Source organism: Danio rerio, chromosome 17 (genome assembly GCF_052040795.2).
Source record: "Danio rerio strain M-AB ecotype USA chromosome 17, GRCz13ab, whole genome shotgun sequence".
NCBI classification, from domain to species: domain Eukaryota; kingdom Metazoa; phylum Chordata; class Actinopteri; order Cypriniformes; family Danionidae; genus Danio; species Danio rerio.
Genome location: NC_141037.1, coordinates 13,510,780 through 13,534,007, shown reverse-complemented (window position 1 = coordinate 13,534,007; position 23,228 = coordinate 13,510,780). Strand labels below are relative to the sequence as shown.

General features: G+C 35.9%; 1 protein-coding gene across 5 annotated transcripts in view; it reads left to right on the top strand.

The window, feature by feature from the left end:
* The first annotated feature begins 3,879 nt into the window (after nt 1-3,879).
* Nucleotides 3,880-23,228, top strand: part of snap25b (synaptosome associated protein 25b) — a 90,408-nt gene continuing 71,059 nt past the window's right edge. For 4 of the 5 annotated variants that reach the window (XM_087288592.1, XM_087288594.1, XM_087288593.1 and 1 more), the window contains exon 1: nt 3,937-3,993. The gene's annotated coding sequence lies outside the window, so the exon portion shown is untranslated. Of the gene's footprint in view, nt 3,994-23,228 lie in introns of all 5 variants that reach the window. The other variant, NM_131434.2, reaches the window with a different exon arrangement.

Genomic DNA, 23,228 nt, shown 5'->3' with positions numbered 1-23,228 from the left:
AATTGACAAGAAAGACTGAGGGGAATCTGGCTCAAATAAATTAGCTTTAATTGGGAACAGTGTGGGTCCTGTAAATATGCACTTGTGTCAAAGAATGCGGGATTAATCAGGAGCCTCATTTCTGGAGCACGCTGAAAAAAGCTGCAGTGATATGTAAATCACATCATAAAATAATAACAACTGCATTTGAATTTAAATGTCATCAAGATATCATTGAGAAACTAAATAAGCAACTTCTTCTTCTTTCAGGATGACAGCATCATCTTCAGACGGTGTTAAAGATGGATTTTTTTTCATTCGTGATGCAGTCTTGTAAGTGTAAATCAATACATTTTGCAGGGCTTTCTGTTTGGTGGTTGTTGCACTAACTAGCATTACTGTCTCATTTGTTTGTGCTGAGTCAATTTGTGAACAGTTGCTGTCTAATAGGGTGTGTGGTTTTCTGTACAGTGCGTACACTCATATCTGTTCTTCTCCGTGTGTTAGAGAGAGTTCTGACCTTCATCTGTCCTGCTTTTCCAGATCCACATTTTATGGCTTGATCTGTCTTAATGTAGTCAAGCACTTTGCCAGATTGTTTCGTACCACTGACATATGGTTTCTCTCTTTTTCAGCTCAAAGTCAAACACAATAAGTAACCTTCTCTAACACATCCTCCTTCATACAAACAGACTAATCAACAATAAGCAACAATCTTTGAAAGTCTAAAAGCCATTAAATAATCAAATAAGTTCCATTGATCTACTCCCCTCCTTATCTGAATTTTGAAGTCTCGGTAGCTCAAGCATTTTATCTGATCTTGCTCCTATTAAGAGATCAGGGAGACTTGATGCTCGGGGCAAGAAGCAAGTAATTTTGCTCTTTTAAAGAAACTGGAAATACAAAGAAGGCATCCATTAAGGGACTGACTAATGTTACTATTTGTAAACATAATTCGTATTGACCTTTTCATCCAGGAGGAGCAACTAGAGACTTCAGCACTTACACTAAAAAGGATTCATTAGGTTTAATAGTTTTTTAATGTAAGTGCTTGCAAACCATTTATATGGGCTGAATTTAAACATAAATTGCATTTAGTAATGTTAAACTTAATTTGTTTGTTTAAATTTCGCCAAAAAACCACACATGCAAACACACACACACACACATATATATATATATATAATCTGGACCATAAAGGGGCGAAGCAGTGGTGCAGTAGGTAGTGCTGTTGCCTCACAGCAAGAAGGTTGTTGGGTCGCTGGTTCGATCCTCGGCTCAGTTGGCGTTTCTGTGTGGAGTTTGCATGTTCTCCCTGCATTCGCTTGGGTTTCCTCCGGGTGCTTCGGTTTCCCCCACAGTCCAAAGACATGCAGTACAGGTGAATTGGGTAGGCTAAATTGTCTGTAGTGTACGAGTGTGTGTGAATGAATGTGTATGGATGTTTCCCAGAGATGGGATGCGGCTGGAAGGGCATCCGCTGCGTAAAAACGTGCTGGATAAGTTGGCGGTTCATTCTGCTGTGGTGACCTCAGATTAATAAAGGGACTAAGCCGACAAGAAAATGAATGAATGTTTGGACCATAAAGCCAGTCGTATGTTGCATGGGTATTTTTGGCAATAGCTAAAAATAAATGGTTTGATTTTACTGAATTTGAAATTACTGACACTATAATATAAAGGTCATGTTCAATGAAGACTTTTTGTGAATTTTCTTGTGAAATATATCAAAACTGAATTTTTGTTTATTTATATGCATTGCTAAGAGCTTATGTTATACAAAATTAAACCTTATTTTTTTTAATTCTCACATTCCTGTTTTTCCAATAGTTCTCTTATCTCGGCCAACTATTGTACTTTCACATCAAACCATTTACATTATTTATTCAGCTTTCAGATTATGTATAAATATCAGTTTATAAAAATGTAACTGATTTTGTGATACAGGATCATACACACAGGCCCTTAGCCAGGGTGGGGTATGAGTGCTTGAGACCCACCCACCTACTGACAAAGGTCCAGTATTTGTCCCATACGTTAGCTCATTTGTCCTATTTTGAGTGTTATGCCATGATAAATTATAAAAAATAGCCCATCAAAAAGGCTTTAAGACCTAAAGAAAGACCCGCAGGTAAAGTCAACTCCACTGTATTGTTGTTAAATGGAGAAAACATTTTATTCTAAAATATTTTACCTTATTTTTATGGGAAAAATATGACCAATAAAATGTTGTGAATCACCAAAGGTGGCCTATATTAAGCTACATATAATACTTAATATGCTATTGTTTTATCAACTGTACTTTTTACAAGAGAGGCTAGATAAATTGTGAAGCACTAAGTTATTATAAAAGTTTTATTATTGAAATGCCCAAATTCTCACTGGGGAAAGTTAAATGTGCTGCCCAGTTTGTTATTTGACTAATAATTCAAAAACTTCAAAAAGTGTGACCATCTGACAAACTGATCCAGCAAAAATAAAATAAAATAATACTTCTTAAAATGTCATTAAATGCAGTATTTAAACTTTGTAATTAAAGAAAAAGTGAGTCAAATAACTGCAAACAGTCCACTTTTCGAGAAAAAAAAAAGAACCAGCTCTTTCACCAGGCTGGCTATGGCCCTTATACAGTTGAAGTCAGAACCCCCCATTGATTTTTTTCTTTTCTTTTTTTTAAATATTTCCCAAATTATGTTTAAAAGAGCAAGGAAATTTTCACAGTATGTCTGATAATGTTTTTTTTCTTCTGGAGAAAGTCTTATTTGTTTTATTTTGGCTAGATTAATAGTAAAAAATATATTTTAAAAAAAACATTTTAGGGACAAAATGATTAGCCCCTTTAAGCTATTTTTTTTTTTCCAACCGAACAAACCATCATTATACAATAACTTGCCTAATTACCCTAACTTGCCTGGTTAACCTATTGACCTAGTTAAGCCTTTAAATGTCCCTTTATGCTGTAGAGAAATGTCTTAAAAATATGTAGTAAAATATTATTTACTATCAACATGGGAAAGATAAAATAAATCAGTCATTAGAGATGAGTTATTAAAACTATTATGTTTAGAAATGTGTTGAACAAATCTTCTCTTAGTTAAACAGAAATTGGGGGAAAAATAAACAGGCGGGCTAATAATTCAGGGGGCTAATAATTCTGACTTTAACTGTATATATATGGAAATAAATTAACACTCAGTTTCTCTAGATGTTATGAATTTACTGTGCATTTGTTTGTGTATGTAATTTGTTTACTCTATCTTTCAAGATTAAAATAAATGTATGTCATTTAGACCTTTTTGCACAAACATTATTTTTACTGAAACATGTACCTATTAATGGCAAAACCATAGAACCAGTAATACATTTGTAGTGGTCTTTTATTTTCTTCTAGAGCTTCGTATACTGTACAAAAAATATTATTTGATTAATGAATGGGAAAACACTCATATCCTGTATAGTACAAAATGATGATTTCACAGATTTAATTGGAACTATTGATGTTTGTAGATGGAGGAGGTTGTGTTTTAATATGGTCTTGAACAATGAGGCAGCTTAAGTGTCAAAAGGATTGAGAACCACTCAAGGACAACATCTATTACAGTAGGTGACTCCCAAGGTCATTGAGTGCTATGTTAAATGTGAAGGAAAACGTTTCATTTCATACTCACTGTAAATCAACCAAACAACCCAGTGTCCAATCGAAAATAGTATATAGTAGGGATTAATGAATACCAAATCCCTAACAGCCTCGCCCTAGTGTTGAGGGTCATTGTGACGTCACAGAGGGCTGGGTTATTTACACACTCCGGTACTGTATGGACACGCCCTAGTGTTGAGGGTCATTATGACGTCAGGGGAGCACGCCATCTTTGATGAGGGATGAGTTTTTTTTTCTTCACTCGCTCACTCACTCACTCACTCTAGAGCTGCGTGCACGCGCATTCGGTGACCCAAATCAGAGCTGAAGGAGGCAAGGCGATAGTAACATCCCCAACGTGGTTCATCAAGTGCAAGGTAGGTGTTTTGCTTTTTTTGCACAGCTTTTGCATGAGCTGTAGACAATTAACTCCCACAGGTTTACTTCGTTAGTATTTTCTTTGGTGTAAATTGCGTTTGTTTGTTGGTCGAAGTTTCAGAGATATCAAAGCGTAAGGTCGTGCTCGTGCCTGTTGTGTGGATTTCAGCACCGCGGAGAGCGCTCATTAAGAGGCGCGCGCGCCAAAACATTAAAAAACGGGCTGACCAAGCGCGAAACTACTTTTTCAAAACAGATTTTTGTGAAAGTCGAGCCTCCATGGTACAAAACAAAGCGTCATTTTTCATAGACGTGTCCTAGTTTTGGAGCATTTTTGGCAAAATGAGAATGTGACCTGTTTTTTGGATATACTTGAAAGACAGATTATGAAAATGAGTGGTCAAATAAGATATACGATTATTGTAAGGCATATTTGCAAATATATTTAGTTAAAGAATGGTTTTCTAAATTACATATATAATTATTATTATTATTAATATATACAACATATGCGTGCACTGTGGAAATGTTCATTTTATTGCGAAAAAAACGTGCCTTTGTTAATTTATGAGAGATTGATTGCTGTTTTATTGCATTTTAGTTATGTTATTTAATTAATATATATATATTTGAAGAATTATCTTGTGATATTAATTAAGATAGTGTTCATTGCTGTTGGAGAGGCTAATTTTGGATTCAATGTATGTCGGATTTTACAGTAAAAACCCATTTTAATTGCTCATATAAATTGTATTATTAGCAATACCTGATTTGTTTTGTCTCAAAAATGCAATATCATAATTCCACTGAAATTTATATTTTTTAATATTTAAAATGGCAGCTGTTTTTTCATCTGTATATACACTTACATCCATGATGATTTATTTACTTATTGTTTATTCATTTTTCGACTGATTATTTTGAGGTTTTAACATAAAAAACAGTAGTGTATATGTGCTCAGCATTTGTAAGTACACCCCTCACAAATCTTTCTTTTAAATTCAGATTTTTAATTGAAAGCTGTATTATATTTGTGCATATACATTAGATTAGTCAGTACTTAAGCCATATCTGGAGCTTATGTAACAAAATAACTTACGATAACGGTCCAAATACTTGTTCACTCAAATTTATGTAATAGAAAAATATTAAATACAAATATTTAAAAAAATAGTTGAAATTTTGTTGTTTGTAAATTATATATTTTTATTTTTTGCAATATTTTGCTTGAATTTAATTGAATTATCTTTCAATTTCTAAATATGTTTGGTGACTAAAATAATGCTTTAATAAATACATCTGTTTGATGAATCTGTTTTGTTTAAATGCACCAAAAAATTACCTATATTCACTGAGAAATTGATAAAAATAGGGTGTACTCAATTATGCTGAGCACTGTATACGTATCTATACTATTATTAGTAGAACATAAGATGAAATCGTATTGATATGTTAAAAGCTGCCAAACAACTGAAGCAACATTACCAAACACACCTTGATTTTGGGTAAAAAATAATAATTCTTGATCATGATTTCATTTAAAGGTTGAGCTATTTTGAACGGCAATCAACGCTGCCAAAATCACACCTCTTCATGTGCAGTGATCCAGCAGACATCAGTTGTTCAAGCAGAGCCTTTGGGACTTGCCATGTTGGCATTGCTCTTGTGTTTTGGGGGGGAAGTATAGCCGGTTCGGATTGCATAACTGTTTATCTAGGACAGGGTGTGTTTTCTTCGTCATCAGGTTTGTTTACAGCTTTATATCTTCCAAGGGGGTGCTGGCACTGAATTGTTCCCTAAGAGAGGCTGGTGACATTGAACAGAAAGACACTTTGTTTAGGGTTCGTGTGTGGATGTTGGAGCAAATCTGTCGCTTTATTTTTAGATGATTGCGATCCAGTTTTGGAAAATAATTGGTGCTTGAAGCAGGTGGAAGTGAATATTTTGAGCACAACTTCTACCTGTTTCGTGGGACAGGACAGCGTGAAGTCTAGCACTGCTTTTCCTAACACATGGTGTTAGAAATTAATCAAAACAGTGAAACGGAGTGTCTATGATACAGAAGATTTGGAGGATTATTTACAGACCTGTAAGGCAACTTAAAGAGATAGTTCACCCAAAAATGAAAATACAGTTATTATTTACTCTCCTTTTAGATGTTCCAAACTGGTTTGACTTTCTTTTTTTACCAAGAGAAGATATTTTAAAGAAAGCTGTAACCATTGACTACCATAGTATGTGTTTTTCCTACTATGGATGTCAATGGTAACAGATTTTCAGCATTCTTCAAAATATCTAGTCTACATATAGGTTTAAATAATGAGCAAATTAACATGTTTTGGGTGAAACCATCCCATTTTTTTTTTTTTTTTTTTCTGAAGTAAATTCATGTCATGTAGCTGATTTTTCATAGTGACATGTGCAGAAACATCACGGCAGTCAGAGATTATGATATAACACGCTCCTTAGGCTGCATATGACTTTACTGGCTGTGTGGACGGCGCCGTATGTCAAACAGTCAGCATACGAATTGTCTGTTTGCTGTAATGTTCTCTTCTCTTGATGACTCCGGCAGTGACTAATGCCGCTCATGCTGTGCATGCGAGCTGTGCACATGGCAAGCTCATGCACTGCTCAAGGCGAACAATGCTGACATGGTTAGGCTCGCCTATAGGGTCAGAGAGAAAGTTAGCAGTCTACATAAATGACTGTGGCTGGTGGCTTTAATGGATGGCTTTGTACAAGCTACCTCCGCTCCATCAGATTAGTACACTGGGCTTTATCCCTTCCTGAATGGGACACTCACTTTGGTTTTAAAGCTGTAATCCCCTCTGGTAAAGATGATTGCTTTGAACCTCGCGAACGCTGGCGCTACACAGCCAACGCTTTGACACAAATATGACAATTATATAATCGGGGAGTTTTCGAATAGTCGAAGTGTGTGTTTTATTTTCTGCTGGTCCTTTTCGGTTTGCGTCACTTGTCTGTGTGTAATCTATGGCATTTAACCAGAATAGCAACATTTTCCAAGGGCAGACTTTCATCTTTTTTTTTTCTTCTTTTCAAAAAAGGACATGTGGTCTTTGATAACACAGCACATTTCACGGCTTTTTCTTCGTAACCATATCATATAGGCTGTGCTTCTTTTGCTCGTCACGGGGCAAAACACGGGTTGCATGCTTTAAATGTAGATAGGTAAGTAGTATAAATAGTAGTATAAAATAAGGCCCATATTACATCAAGGATGATAACTATAACAAGAAAACAGTAAACAGTAAAAATGTACACTAAATGGCCACTTTATTAGGTACACCTTACTAGCACCTATTTGGACCCCCTTTTGCCTTCAGAACTGCCTTAATCCTTCGTGGCATAGATTCAACAAGTAACTGGAAATCATCTTCAGAGATTTTGATCCATATTGACGTGATAGCACCATGCATCTATGATGTGAATCTTCTGTTCCACCACATCCCAGAGATTGGATTGGATTGAGATCTGGTGACTCTGAAGGCCATTTGAGCACGGTGAACTCATTGTCATGTTCAAGAAAACAGTCTGAGACGATTGTTGCTTTATGACATGGCGCTTTATCCTGCTAAAAGTAGCCATCAGAAGATGGGTACATTAGTCAAAACGGGATGAATATAGTCAACAACAATACTCAGGTAGGCTGTGACATTGACACGATGCTCAATTGATACTAATGGGCCAAAGTGTACCAAGGAAGTATCCCCCACATCATTGCACCACCACCACCAGCCTGAACTATTCATACAAGGCAGGATGGATCCATTCATTCATGTTGTTGATGCCAAATTCTGACCCTACCATCCGAATGTTGCAGCAGAAATTAAGACTCATCAGACCAGGCAACATTTTTCCAATCTTCTATTGTCAAATTTTGATGAGCCTGTGCGAATTGTAGCCTCAGTTTCCTGTTCTTAGCTGAAAGGAGTGGCAACCGGTGTGGTCTTCTGCTGCTGTAGCTCATCTGCTTCAAGGTTTGACATGTTATGTGTTCAGAGATGCTCTTTTGCATAGCTGTAACGAGTGCTTATTTGAGTTACTGTCGTACGGTTGTATATACTGGATTGCTTTTGAAAACACTGTCGGTTGGATTTAAGGAAGGGGTTGGGTAGGGGGTGTTAGTAGGTTGGTCAGTCTGTCAGTTGACAGCGGCCTATGGTAGAATTACACAAGAACAGCAGGCGCGAATGGCACTCGTGAGATAAATTTAAGATCTCAAAAGCATACAAAGCGGCCTCTGGTGGATTCACGAAAACAAAAACTGCAAAAAAACAAACCTCCTGAGGTGTGTTTGGTGCTCTCCAGAAATTTATACAGGGGTACATATCTACATTGAAGCTTGGTTGATAAAAACACTGGCAACCAATCGAAATTCATCTGCTGTAAAGACTATGAGCACTTAAAGCGACAGACAACAGAACAAAATCTACTGGTGTGGATGCTAATATAAATATTATCTGTTATTGTTCTCTTTATTTATTCAAAGTGCCTTTAAAGTTTTATGAGATTGGACATTGTTTATGTTTTACTGATTTTTTTCCTATAATGTCTGCCAGCGCATTTTTATGAGATGCTTTGAATGTCATTTGCAACCCACTTTGAGCTGGACTATGAATGGACTGTGAGGACTATTATATAATGCAACTATGAGGGAAAAAATGTAGACTGTGATGTCTCTCCTGTTGTTTGGCCAGTGAGAAATATACCATAAGAAGGCAAGCAGTTAGAGGGGAGGAGTTTATACGGTGTGTGATAAGGAATAGAGCTGCAGAGACAGAACAGGATATTAGTTTTGATTTAAGATTAAAAAAGACTGGCTTTTTTATTTCAAATAGCATGATGCATTGTGCACAGTAAGGAATGTGCAATGAAAAAGTATTAGTATGAAAGTATTGATTATTCATACTTTGATTACTTTATTACATGTTCAGCTGCTCATTAATACAAATGCAATCAACCAACCAGATGGTAGCATCTGATATATATATATATGTATATGTCTGTGGATGAAATGCCTTTTTGATGCCAGAGGACAGAGAAGACTTGACTAGACTGCAGAAGAGCTCTTAACAAACAACACATCAAACCTTGAAGCAAATAAGCTCCAGCAGCAGAAGCAGAGCACTCTGGTGACTCTGCTGTCAGACAGCAAACTACTGTATGGCTGCATTTCACTTGAGCTCAACAAAGCTGACAAGATATCATTGAAAAAGATTGCCTGCTGCAATATGTAGATGATGGGGTCAGAATTTGGTGTGAACAATACTATAGCAAAGAAGATCCATAATGCTTTGTAACTGTGGTTCATGTTGCTTTTGAAATAATGGAGTGGAGGAGATTTTCTTGTCACTCTTTTTCTCCCCCTTACCAATTGAGTATTATTTAAACACCATGTTTCAGACTGTGTCCATTCCTTTATGACCACAGTGTGCCCATTTTGTGATGAAAATGTCTAGCAGGATAATTCACTATGTTACAAAACTCCAATCATCATACTTTTATACTGTTCCTATGTAGTTCTATTGTTCACTATTCACCTTAGTATGCAATGCAGCTCTTGTCTGCGATTGTGACTAGGAGTAACAAACAGCAAAAAATAGTCAAAATACATGGTATTTTTTATTTTTTGGTTCAGTATTGGTTGTTAATATTGTACCTTTAAAAATAGAGTACAAACAGTAAAAGAAAGTTCTATTTTTTATTGTAAATTGCTAGTTTATTTTTTCCCTATATATGAATGTTAATACACTAATTTTTTGAAGCACATCTACACATCAAATAATTTGTTACACAGACAAACACACAACCATAATCATATACTGTAATATATATATATATATATATATATATATATATATATATATATAGTTAAAAAAACAGCAGATGTGGTTGGCAGAAATTTACTGTTAAAAATACGGTAAAAAGTGTAAACAATTTTTCAAAGTTTCATTGTAAACTACCCTATTTTATTTATATATAGCCCTACGCAGAGTTTTGAAGTACTAACATCATACCTTTGTTAAACAGACAAAACACAACCAAAAGCAGATGGTGATAAAATATTTATATATGCATAATAAATATACAAAGCACAAACACACACACATATATATAGGGCCCTATCATACACCAGGCGCAATAAGGCACAAGTAGTGTTTGCACCAACGTGTTGCTATTTTCAGACCAACGCAACTTTAATTTTCCCATTTTCCGTCATGTTGTTTAAGTAGCAAATCCACTTGGGCTCCTTTGTGGACTCATGCGTGTTTCAGTCTAGAAAGCGTTGTGTTAAGGCATATTGTTGGTGTGTTGCTATTTTGAGGAACAAAAATAGATGTGCAATAGACTGGCTGAAAGCAGGTCTAAAGTCCAGCACAGAGCGTGTTAGTTGTGCGCCTCGCTTACACATTGCTTAATACACACAGGATGTACAGCAATACACAAATATCTCTACAAATGAAAAAGAATTAAAGGAATAAAATGTTGCAAAAATTATTATTTTCTACATAAATAAAAAAACACTGCCTCCATGCCTTCGTTATCTTTTTCAGCTTTTTCAGTTTATTCGTGACAATTTGCTTTTGTATAATGTTATTTTTAGTAGCAGTATTATTTATTATATCCATATTTATATTTGTTTATTAAACAAGCTTAGATTTGTCCACCTGTCAGGTTTAAGACCATATGGGGCATAGCATGTTTGGATATAACTCAGTTGTTTGAACACACTTCGTTATTGTTGTTCATTTATTTGTTTGCTGGAAATTAGAACTGATTTTAGAAATAGTTTTGAAACAATCTTTGTGCTTAACAAACAAAATTAATTATGTAGGCTAATGGATGCCTATGTGTATGGTACAACACCGTTTCCTTATCCATGGAAGAGAGAAAGTGAAATTTAAGGCTGATTGGAGGAGGCTCGTTCTTTATCATAGTGCTGCAGATGCTTTGTTTAACTGTTTTCTCGCTAGTTAAGTGTTCAGTTTTTCCGCTTACAAACTCTGCCATGTAAATAGCAGATTTGACTTTTAAAGAGAATGGGAGATGAGACTCTGATTGTTTTTTTTCTCTCAAAACACATAACTCATTAAGAAAATATAGACTCAACCCTGTTAGACCATGTGCCGCGGCGCAAGTAGACTTTTTCATCTTAAAAATAGCAAAAGTGGATTCGGACACGCCCTTAATGATTTTTAGCGCCCTGCGCTTTAGACTTTGTGCATAGATCATTAAAATAGAGCCCATTATGCCAAAACAAACTATTATTTAGTATGCAATTAATCTTTGTCTATCTTACCTACAGTTTTTGCTTGAAAAATATTATTTTTCATGTATGTATTCACACATACAAAAAACATAACAACAAACATTTCACGAATTACAGAAAATGATAAATAATAATACAGAAATACTGAAACAAACAAAAATGTAAACAAAAAATATATAAAAATAAAATATGAAAACCTCAATAAACACTATAATAGTATATAAATAATACTAAAAGAACATAAACATTAACAGTTTATTGTTTCATGGTCATACTTTTCATTAAATTCAATTATATAACGCAACTCAAAAGCTCAGTGTGCTGACCTTCTTGACCAAACTGTCCTTGTCGACATATTTATCCCCAACCTGTGCATCCAAAGGTCCCACCCCTTCAAGGCCATCCCATGCTTCCCTATCCTCCAATGAATATGGCTTCAATTTTGCACAGTTCACAAGAGACCATCTGCTCACATCTGACCCTTAAACCCCCGGGCTGTGCCTCCAACACACCACAGGCTTATCAGCATTAAAACCCTGATCCTGGGATCAAGAAAAGTCCCATGGGCAGGGAACGGCCCTCCGCTGACAAACTTTTTTCATCGGAGAGCATCGGAGGCTGCTGCTTGGGAGATATTGTGTCTGGAAACAAAGTCAGACATGGCTTTGGCATTTTTCTGGTTATGTTTGCAGACAGATTCCATGAGAGGGGAATTGGTCCTAAATAAGAGGGAAAATGGAGTTTAACCCAGGGCCATATTTGTGCTTTGAGTCTATTTTCTCTCTCCTTGCCAAAGGCGAGTTTGGGGAGACGGGAAGCAAAGGTGGAACAGAACGGTGGAATTCATTTTTGAAAGAGGCACAGTTATTTGTATTCGGGTAATTCTTGTTTTTATTGTACATTATGTTTTTTTTTGACTGAAAGTGAGGGGGCACTTTTTTATGCGCGGAGCAAAAGCGATTCATTTTCTCACAGGCATTGAAGTTATGAATAAATCTCCACATTCAACAAGGGATCGGTGTCTTGACACACACCATTTGAATAAAGCCTTTACACTGATGTACCCCATTTTCCGTGAGAAATGAACTTCTCACCTCTTTAGGCTGTTCGGAGGTACAGAAAGGCTTATCCAGAGTGTGAATGGGGTTCAGTTTTTAAAACTTTCCAGCAAACAACATGCAAAAACTGTTCAGCCATGTACAAATCCATGGCAGACATCTTAAAGCTGGAGAACGAGTGAATAAAACATGAAGTCAAAAATACAGCAGCAAAGCATGAAGCCAAAAACTAGATGAAGCCATAACATGTATGGCTTAAACCACACACATATATTAGTATTCAAAACTTAAATCCTTGGCCATGTTAGTTATACCTGGTAGTATAAGTTGTTTTCAATCCATGGTTCTGATGATGTGTGAAATTCTGATGGAGGGCAGGAAGTAAAACATTTTTTGCAGTCTGAAGCGCATCAAATGCACAAAATGCCCAATTCGCGCCATGTTATTTACTGGATTTGCACCACAGGATGTCTAATCACATCTTTGCATTGACTTCACAATGGGAATGGGACTTCACCAACTGCAAAACAATTTCCCCCCACCTTCCAAATAATGTTAGGATTGTGAGGGCGCAGATGGGGCATTTTTCCAAAGAGACTCCAATACATCATGTGCAGTGTGTAAGCAACATCTATAAGTCATGTAAAATAATTCATTTAAAACTGAGATAAATATAATTTGATTTTATTGTTTGGAATTGGATGGTTTATGAGATTATTTACATTTTTTGCGACTATTTAGAGTTTAAATGTTTGCAGTGTTTAAATGTTTGCAGCATTGCAAAAAAATTGCACTTTTTGTTGATTTATATATATATATATATATATATATATATATATATATATATATATATATATATATATATGAGCAATATCACACGAGAAGCAGTAGTAGTAGTGCGATATGGGTGTATATCAGCACTGGTGGGAGGCGTACGTTGCCTTATCGTCCCACCAGTGCTGATATACAGCCATATTGCACTACTACGAGTGTGATGTTGCATGTATACAACAGTTTGATGGCACAATCGTGTATATAAAAAAGAACATTAAAATCACGAAGAGTTTAAAAACCTTTTTGCATTAGGAACCAACTTTCTTCCGCCATTCATTCACAGCTGCAGCTGACGTCAGAACACCAGAAGCCGTTACAAATTCACTAACATCACTTTAGAGCTAGTGTTTGAATGATTCTCTAACGTAATGTATAAAGTGATGACATAACAGGTGATTTTGATGACATTTTAGGATTATAAGGCTGAATGTGACATGATTGGGGGTTAGGTCTCTAAATAACACTGTTGAGAACCGGGATAGGAAAATAACTGTGTTAAAATAGGCACTGTGCTTATAAATAAACTGAATAGTTGCAAGTATACAAATAAGAGAGATCGACTTAGAACATCACTCACCAGTTTAATAATGATTTGATTAGCTGTAGTTGGAAATCACGCTGTTTCAATCTTCTAAGCAAGGGCTTATTATGCGATCCTGTCGCCATCTTGTGGACAAACAACTACAGCCATCTTTGGCTAGTGGACGCCAACGCTCTTTCTCTAAAAAAATTATAAATATTTTGAAATAGGCACTATCCTTATAAATAAACTGCATAGTTGCAATTTAAACAAATACATTCTCGACTAAAAAAGTCTCAAAAATACATGATATTGTCCAATAGCTGCAATATTTGTCAAACTGTAAAGTGTCCTCTTATCGATGTATGTGGGCCGAGTAATACAGAGGAGTGAGGACGCTGTACAAATGCTGTTATTGCAGAATATTGCACGGCTATCAGCCAATCAGAAATCAAGGACCAGACATAACTGCTGTATAAATAAATAAATAATAATAATATATATATATATATATATATATATATATATATATATATATATATATATATATATATATATATATATATGTATATGTATAAATATGAAAGAAAAATACTAAAATTTAGCTTCTTAAACCATCAACCAAAGGCTGTGTAATCTACCAGTGTCAATTTTGCAAGCAACATATACATTGCAAAGATGTTTTTCCAGTGCTGATTTTCTTGAAGGGCCCTTAAAAGCATGGAATGGGCTTATATTTTCCCCTGTCTGCTGCCTTTGACGTCAGCGCTCAGTATAGTCAGTAGTGAAGGGTTTGAGGCTGTGTTTTTGAGATAAATAGACCTACCGATGGCTCTCTCAAGGTGTTGGCAGCGTCCTTGGTTCAAACAAATGATTGAAAGGTGAACAACAACCCTCTCAACAATCTCCGTCATTATATTCAGAAGCCTTAAAAGATAAAGTGAAATAACATACTATAATATGAGATGTAATCATGTGAATACATGTCAATAGGCTTTTATTTAACATAGTAAAGCTGAAAAGAGCAGCAATAGCAATATGAGTATCAAGCATGAGTCTGATAATTATCTTGGTTTTATAATTCATGGATTATATGAACTGTATTGTTAGAAAAAATCGAATATAATAAAGCAGAATCAAAACTAGATGTTTCAAACTCCATTATGACAAAAATAGATTTTAATAGTCTTTTGAAACCATATGAAAGCTTTTGTTTGAGAAACAGCCTGAAAAATTAAGCTGTTATTCAGTGACAATTCAAGCTTGAAAGCTCCGGCTGTCATTCATTTTAATTGCATTAAGAAAAAAAAAAATGTGTGTGTGTTTGTGTGTGAACTGTGTTCCACAGAATAAAGACATTACTCAGCCCAGTCTGTAAAGAGATTAAACTTAGAGTCTACACTATCTAATTTATGATAAATATTTTGTGCACAGTGTTTCCCCATGAAAACAGCGTTGCATTAATAATCTTGACCTCATAGTTCTCGGTGAATAATGTATGTCTGCACTGTGAAGGCAGAGACAGATGTGACATTGTAGCTGCACTGACATTTCCACCGTCCTTGACATAGAAACAGCTGCATCTCTAGACCCACAATGCACCTCTGAAGGTTTCACCGCCATGCACAGACTTCGGCCTATGTGGCTGTTGCTAGATGAGATACGGCTGTGACTGGACGTTAACGAGAATTATTCATATTATTTATTAAATTTCCCATTTATTGTATTTTATTAACCCCAACCGTCACAGTAATGTAAAACAGTAGTTGCACTGACTATTGATTGTTATTTATCAAATTATCCAATAAATTTTATCAGATAAATTATTTAAAAAATTATGCCTACCGCTACCTCAACTGTCACAGTTCTGTAAAAATATTAATTATTGTTGTACGATGTCACAAATACGATGCTATATTGATGTGCGCATCCACAGCTGTATCATATCTAAATTTTTCCAAGCCTACAGTGCATCTGGAAAGTATTCATAGCACTTCACTTTTTCAGCCTTATTCCAAAATGGATTAAATTGATTTATTTCCTCAGAATTCTACACACAATAGCCCATAATGACAATGTGAAAATAAAAGATTTTAAAATTGTTGCGAATTTATTAAAAAATAATAATAATAATAAAAAGCACATGTACAGAAGTATTCACAGCCTGAAATATTGTGAGCCACTTTGGCGAATATTTGGTACAGTTAGCTCTGGCTAATATGGATTTGAGTCTAATGAGACCCAGAGAAGATATGGCAAATGTGGCCCAGTTATCCTAAAACAAATGTGAGCCACGTTTGGCAAATATTTGGCACAGTAAGCTCTGGCTAATGTGGCTGTGAGCCTAAAGTGGCCCAGAGAAGAGATATGGCTAATGTGGCCCAGTTATCTTAAAACATATGTGGACCACATATACTAAAGTCACCATCATGGAGAATAGTGTTTGCTTTAGTTGCGCTCATACCCCTGAACCTCTTAATATAAATTGTCTTTTGAGCTGCTTAAACTCCTAAGAACTTTCTTAAAAAGTTTGTTTATTTATTACAGCAAACAAGCCAAGTTAAAAAAATAAATAAATAAAATTAAGTGAGGCACAACCTGTGATGAAATAATATAATTCACTGAAGTTAACCAATGTTTAATCCATTATTATAAGTAACGTAATAACATGCTTGCACATGTCACAGAAATATTTAGGCTTATAAGCTAAAAAATTCTGTGGTTCAACTTATGTTCACAGAGATATCAATAACAAACACCGGTGACAATTAATAAAGTGAACCAATCTCACAAACATCACAAAAAGGATATTCAAAGTGACAAAATCAACAACGCCAACATAAACAGCGGAATCAAAAGAAAATAATGAGAACTGGAGCATCAATAAGCTATAGAATGTATTTATACTGCAATGCACGTTGATATTTTTGTACTTTGCCACACCCAGCAAGTGTAAGGTGCCAGATCTGGGTTAGAATAAAAGCAAACTGTGGCCCAGAATAGGGTCAGTTCTGGTTCATTTGGTTGAATTCTGGCTAAAACGTGGTATTGCTTTGGCTTATTTGTGGCTCAGATCTGACAAACAGGAGCGGACCGCCTTAGAGCCATCATTCCTTTCAGTATGTGGTCCATGCATAAGTGTCTGGTGTGAGCCGGATCTGGGCCAGAATAAAGCAAACTGTGGCCCAGAATAGGGTCAGATCGAGTTCATTTGGTTTAATTCTGGCTGATATGTGATATTGCTATGGCTTAATTGTGGCCCAGATCTGGCAAACAGGAGCCGGCCTAGTGCCGTCATTCCTTGCGGTATATGGGCCGGATTTGAGCCACATGAATTTTGCTTGCTGGATATAGATACACTTGTATTACTTATACCAATGTCACAGAGGAGTAATCGGGTTTCCAATCTACTTTTTCCTCAGTGCTCACCTCCTCCAGCGAAAATGTAACTCTTAACGAACATTTCGCTATTTTTATTTCAAAATGAACTATGACTATAAAACACATCACAGCATATATGGCATTAACTAGTCTATACCATACAGTCATGCACAGAAAGGATTAAACACAGTGACAGAAGCACTGAGATAGCATAGAAACATTGTGTGTTGTCTTGTATTAGAAATATAGATATATTTATTATCATGATTCAGATTGTTAAATGCGTGAATTAGCCTTAAAATATTTATATTTGTATCATTTAACTAGAAAAGTGTCAGTTTTATTAATTGAATACATGGAACCTTTTAATTAATAATATTTATTTAATAAAATATTTATTTAATACTCTGTAATACAGTAAACAGGCGTGTTGAGCCGGTTTGGCTCATTCAGAACTCACATTGCTATGCCTGTCTATACAATAAAGTGCTAGTTTACCATAGTCAAACATTTTTTAATGTATTACTATTAAATTATTACTTAAAAATGTAAAATCAGGCTTATATTTTTTGCCTCATAAGGAGCTGAGCCCTCCTAAAATGAACATCCTAAAATCACCCCTGGTGTTTGCTGAAACAAAGACGAGCAGCTGAACATGACATCCCCTCCATCACAGGGCTGAGATCATGATCGGGTGTCCTACTTTCAGACTCTACTCAAGTGTGATGCAGAGCATGATTAATCTGCTTCAGTGTGTTTTCCAAATGTGCCGATATTATATCAGCACTAACTGAAATTCTGTTGACTTTGGGAAATTAACACTGCCAGTTCGCTTCCTGCTAGCATTACAAGATTCAATTCTCCTGACATTTTTGTAATTTTAGAGGCGCGTATATTTGCGGGACGGTTGTAAGCTGACCTTGTCGGTTGGTGTAAGCGTCAAAACATCAGTCTGAAGAATGAACCTGTCGTTCTCCTGACAGCTGCATTCAAATATTTAATCACACTCACTTCACAGACAGCAGACTCACGCTAACTACCCCTGCTTTCTCTTTTTTTATCACACCTTGGAGGACTGTTGTCTTCTGGAAGCTGTCGGAATGGATGATTAGGTTTGATGAGCTGTGTTTTCATAGTGAGCTGATTATTAGACTTTAAGAGCTCTCAGAAGATTAGATGGAGTTGATTTTCTCTTCTTATGACCGTCTTTCATAGCAGAATTGATGCTATCTGTTTTTAAAAGGACAGTTTAAGCAGAAAACGAAAGTGGCACAATTTACGCAGTTCCACACTGGTGTTGTTTACGAAAATGTATATGTATTCTTTTCACTGAGAAAGAAGATACTATAGAAGATACTGTATTTGCATGACTGCAGTGTACTATAGACAGAAAAAAAAGTCTAAAGTCTAAAGCAAATTATTTTAAGAACTATTAACAAACCGCTATTAACAAACTATTAACTTTGATTAAGTTTCCCAGTGATGGGTTGCAGCTGGAAGGGCATCCGCTGCGTGAAATATATGCTGGATAGGTTGAATAACTAAAAAATTAATAAATAAATAACTTTGACTTAATAAATTAGCTGTTTATTAATATTTAGTAAGGTAATAGTTGGGTTTAGCCATTAGGAATGGCGAATAAGACTATGTACTTTATAAATACATATAAAGAGCCAATATTTTAGTAATGGGCAGCTAATAATCCACTAGTTAATAGTGAGTATTGGTACTTAAACTAAAGTGTTACCATGTTCTCTTTGCGTTTGGAAAAAGTTTCTGCAAAAACATCTTAAACTATTGTATTACACGTGCCAGTAGTTGAAGTCACTTTGTAAAGAAAGACATCCAGTCTTGTAGTTTGCTGTTTTTGTTTTGTTTGTCAAGTATTGCTGCATGTCTATTGACTGAACATTGTTTTAAAGAGATTTTAAAAGTGATTGCATTATTAAAATGTTTTTCAAAAGTTTGCAATTTACACTCTTAAAATACTGTTGTTGTGTAAATGAATCACCCAAATGCATTACCAGGTCTCTGTTTTAGTGTTATTGGGAAAACGATATCTTAAAGTACCATTTTTATGCTATTTAAAGGTCCCGAATTTTGTTTTGTAGTTCTGTAATATACACTCACCGGTAACTTTATTAGGTACACCTTACTAGTACTGGGTTGGACCGCTTTTGCCTTTAGAACTGCCTTAACCCTTCGTGGCATAGATTCAACAAGCTACTGGAAATGTTCCTCAGAGATTTTGGTCTATATGAACAAGATAGCATTACACAGTTGCTGCAGATTTGTTGGCTGCAAATCCATGTGTGAATCTTCTGTTCCACCACATCCTAAAGGCGCTCTATTGTGTTGAGATATGGTGACTGTGGAGGCCATTCGAGTACAGTGAACTCATTGTAATGTTCAAGAAACCAGTCTGAGACGATTCACGCTTTATGAAATGACACGTTATCCTGCTGGAAGTAGCCATCAGAAGATTGGTATACTGTGGTCATAACGGGATGGACAAAGGGTTCTTAGCTGACAGGAGTGGCACCTGGTGTGGTCTTCTGCTGCTGTAGCCCATCCACCTCAAGGTTGAACGTGTTGTGTGTCTGAGATGCTCTTCTGCATACCTCGGTTGTAACGAGTGGTTATTTGAGTTACCGTTGCCTTTCTATCAGCTTGAACCAGTCTGACTGTTCTCCTCTGGCATCAATAAGGCATTTGCATGCACAGAACTGCCGCTCACTGGATATTTTCTCTTTTTCGGATCATTCTCTGTAAACCCTTGAGATGGTTGTGCGTGAAAATCCCAGTAGATCATGAAATACTCAGTCCAGCCCTTCTGGCACCAACAACCATGACACATTCAAAGTCACTTAAATCACCTTTCTCCCCATTCTGATGCTCGGTTTGAATTGCAGCAGATCCTCTTGACCATGTCTACAAGCAGTTGCTGCCATGTGATTGGCTAATTAGAAATTTGCATTAACAAGCAGTTGGACAGGTATACCTAATAAAGTGGCCGGTTAGTGTAAGTCTTTATCTATCCAAGGGCAAAAAACACTTTTTTTTTCCCTAATATGCACTGCAGCATCAGTTGATATGGTTGGCTCAAGAAACCAGTATTTTCAAACCTCGCTTTGAGAGTCTGCTCTGCTCTGATTGGTCATTTTTGTAAACACAATAATAAAAGCAGTATCAATGGCATTAGTGTAGCTAAGTGTATTTGCTTTTGCAGCACAGAACACAGTGTCTTCTCAACAACGTGAACCAAACTCTTCCAGGCCTCTGCTTGAAATGCAATGTTTCAATGTAGACGTTTAAGGTCAGCCAATATACTATAGACCGACATTATGCAAATTTGTTAGAAAGCTCCAATGATGACTGGAATTACTGACGCCTCATTTCAGTTATTCAGAATAACTCATTTGTAACAGAACAAATGTATATGAACTTTAATTTTTGGCACATTACTTTCATACTGTTGTATTGCATCATCAACAGATCATTTTAAAGTACTTTAAAGACATTCACACTGTAAAAAAAACCTTTTAAAGACTAATGACAGCTTTTGTTTGAGAAACTGACTGAAATGAAGCCATTATTCATTACCTGAATGAGCTGTCATTCATTTCAATTGCATTGAATTGCATACATATTATAATCTATTGAAATAGTTAATGCTATGGGGGGCGGTATGATGGGCGTTCCTTTTCACGCTTCCCAGCTGACCACTACCTTCGTATGGACGGCTTTACTGCTGTTGCCAGTTTGACCAGTAGCTCACCATGTATGTTTGCGGACTTGAGATGCAGGTAGGAGTTGATCCCAACGACAGGGTTTGAGTTCGATGAAGAGCAGTTCCAGAAAGCGGGGTAAGACAAAAACAGAATTTCAAAAATAAAATAAACAAGTAAATAACAGGGTGAAAATGTGGTAAAATCTGAAAACATGGGTAAAATCAGGCGAGGGCTTTTCTTTTTCTGGATTGCTTCTGAAAACTGTCGCTTGGGTTTCGGGAAGGGGGTGGGCGGGTCAATCAGTGCTTTCTATTTGGGTTGTTTAATAGATAATAAATTATCAGGAGATGCTATGGCAAAAAAAGTTTTTACGAAGATTTGTGGAAAAATTAGGTTTTTAGCAAGGCAATCTGATCTTTTGGATGTTCATTCTTTACAATTGTTGGCAGGAGCTTTAATTCAACCCCATTTTGATTATGCTACGTCATTTTGGTACAGTAGCTGCTCACAAAATTTGAAGGAGAAATTGCAAAAGGCACAAAATAAATTAGTCCGAGTAATTTTAAAAATGCATCCTAGAGCACATTTGCACAAAGAGTCTTTTAATAAATTAGGTATGTTAACTGTTAGTAATAGAGTGTGTTTTTTAAAACTGGGAATGGTACGTAAAATGTTTAATAATGTGGTTCCTAGCTATTTGATGAATTATTTTCAAATGGTGAAGCAACAGCATTCATACAGTACTAGGAGTTGGGATTTTAATATTTGTTTATTTAAATTTAGAAGTTTAGTGGGGAAAAATATGTTTTTATATACAAGTGCAATCATGTGGAACAAACTACCAAAATCAATTAAGGAAATAAAAGATTTAAGGTTGTTCAAAAAAGCTATCAAAAGATGGTTGTTTGATGAGGATAATTAGTTTGCATGGTGGACGAGGATCTTTTAAATTATATGTTACTTGAGTGTGAATAGGTTTGCGGCTAGAAGGCCATTGGCTGTGTGGAACATGTGCTGGATGGGTTGACTGTTCGTACCGCTGTGGCGACTGTTTGTTTTATTTCTTCATTAGTATTTTGAAGCCATACATTGTTTTCATTTAACAGAGGACCACAATGGAAATAAGCCCAGGGCTTTATTGTGTTTTTATCCTCAACAGTTTTTTTAACAAAGTGTATGGAATACTTTTTGTACAGTTTGTCTAAAATCTGTCAAATAAAATTCAATTCAATTCAATTCAAAAACACTATTGGTTGAGTTCAGGGAAGGAGGAGGGTGGGTCAGTCGATCGGTCAGTCAGTCAACAGCAGCCTCTGGTGGATTTACGCGAGAACAGCAGGTGTGAATGGCACTTGCAAGAGACATTTTGAGGTCTAAAAAAAGCATACACCGCGGCCTCTGGTGGGTTAGTGAAAACAACAACTGCAAAAAAAAGTAGCTTCTGGGACGTATTTGGTGCTCTCCAGTAATGTATATAGTGGCACGCTTTCAGAATGAGTCTGGTTTGCCTAATTGACAAATGGATGCAAGATTCAGTCGTTTTCTCTCATGTAGTGTACATATTTGTTACCCCTACTCATGTTTCTTATGTAGCCAAAATCGCATAATTAGACAAAGCGAATGTTGTAACCAACAATAAACCAGGATTTTACTTTCTCCATAGTACTCAGAAGCAAATGTTTTTCAAAAAGATTCATACTTAGTACACTCAAATTTTGTTTTTGCTCGTTCAAACTACGTATTTAAAATGAGCTGAACCAACACAATTCTTGAGATTTCATTTGGACAACTTAATTTTTTTGTTCAATTCACATAAATTTGTTAAAAGTGTAAATTTAACTTAATTTATGTTGAGACAACATGAATGAATTGTGTGGAACCCTGCATTTTTTACAGTGTAGCAGGGTGCCAATCACCCTGTGTTAAAGTGTATTTTGATGTATTACATGAGAAATGTGTGATGGAAGAGCTAAAATTCAAATCCCTTGATTCACGAAAACTTTTTTTACACTCACTGGAGGTGATTTTGGACATTACACCCACACGACTTCATTATGCTTGCCTTGTTTACTGTTGGATACTAGGTTACCAAAACTACTATTAGCCACTTTAATAAGTTGATGGAAACGCTACTAATTTGTATTTGGGATTTTATCTTTGCCAACTTTAAAAAATATTTGCTTTACATTTGGATGTAAAAACCCAGCTATTGACTGTACACATGCTGAAATTAGCTTTTTGTTCACTAAATCTGATGAGGGATTGCATTTTTCACAAATTCAAATTAACGACTATTTAATCAGTAACCTTAATCTGCTTCAGTGGCACATGGTCACAAGCCTGGAAGAATGTGTAACTGCCACTCAAAACACAAGGATCCTCACACAGAGGATCTTTTTATCTTTTTATTTTT